Raw genomic sequence first — 971 nt, forward strand, 5'->3', positions numbered from 1 at the left:
GTCGCCGCCGCGCGAGCAAGTGTGTTTAAACTTTGAGCTCCAATTACTCGCACAGCAGCAAGCAGCTTTACGCCTAATCAAATTATCTAGGGCACGGTGTGAAGCACAAAGGCAGGCGAGCACTACTGCTAGCTGGCGCTGGCTGATGGCTCTACTAGTAGTTGGCTCAGCTAGTGTCCGTGGCTAAGACGGAGAGATTGCCGGGGAGAGGAGGGAGGAAGCCGTGTAACGCAAGAAGAACTACGATGTGCCTAACGTGTGTCAAAGCACGAACACACACACCCAGCACGCTTTATTCATAATTTGTCAGGATTTTTGTTTCGTTATATATATGTGCAGCCGCGTAGCCAGCTTTATATTGGGGGGGGGGGGTTGTTTTAAAAATGTGGGTAAATGATTGTGAGGCGCATAAGCGACCGACCGAGGGGCATAGCAGAGCGGCGGAGCGGGGGGAGGGGTGTTTTGGATTTTGCAATTATTACATCCTAAAATGGAAGCGTCTGGTGCATACTGGAGGTGAAATTCTTAGCAATTTTTGCAAATGGGAAAAAAGTGCCGCGAAACCCGCAGCCGAACCGCGCCCTTGGCATACGGGCCCTAGTATGTGTGTGTGTGTGTGTGTGTGTGTGTGTTGTTGTGTGTGTGTAGTGGTGTTGTGTGTGTGTGTGTGTGTGTCGTGTGTGTGTGTGTGTGTTGTGTGTGTGTAATGTGTGTGGTGTGTGTGTGTGTGTGTGTGTGTGTGTGTTGTGTGTGTGTGTGTGTGTGTGTGTGTGTGTGCGGTGTTTGTTGGCGGTGTGTGTGTGTGTGTGTGTGTGTGTGTGTGTGTGTGTGTGTGTGTGTGTGTGTGTGTGTGTGTGTGTGTGTGTCCCACTAGCATCTTCTATGAAAATCTAAAATAGCATTATACTGTGCAGCGGCTGTAGTTTTTGTATGAAATGCGGTGTCGTAATTTTCAACGTATGTCATGCCGC

The sequence above is a fragment of the Priapulus caudatus genome, unplaced genomic scaffold, assembly GCF_000485595.1.
Source record: "Priapulus caudatus unplaced genomic scaffold, Priapulus_caudatus-5.0.1 Scaffold649, whole genome shotgun sequence".
Lineage (NCBI taxonomy): Eukaryota > Metazoa > Priapulida > Priapulimorpha > Priapulimorphida > Priapulidae > Priapulus > Priapulus caudatus.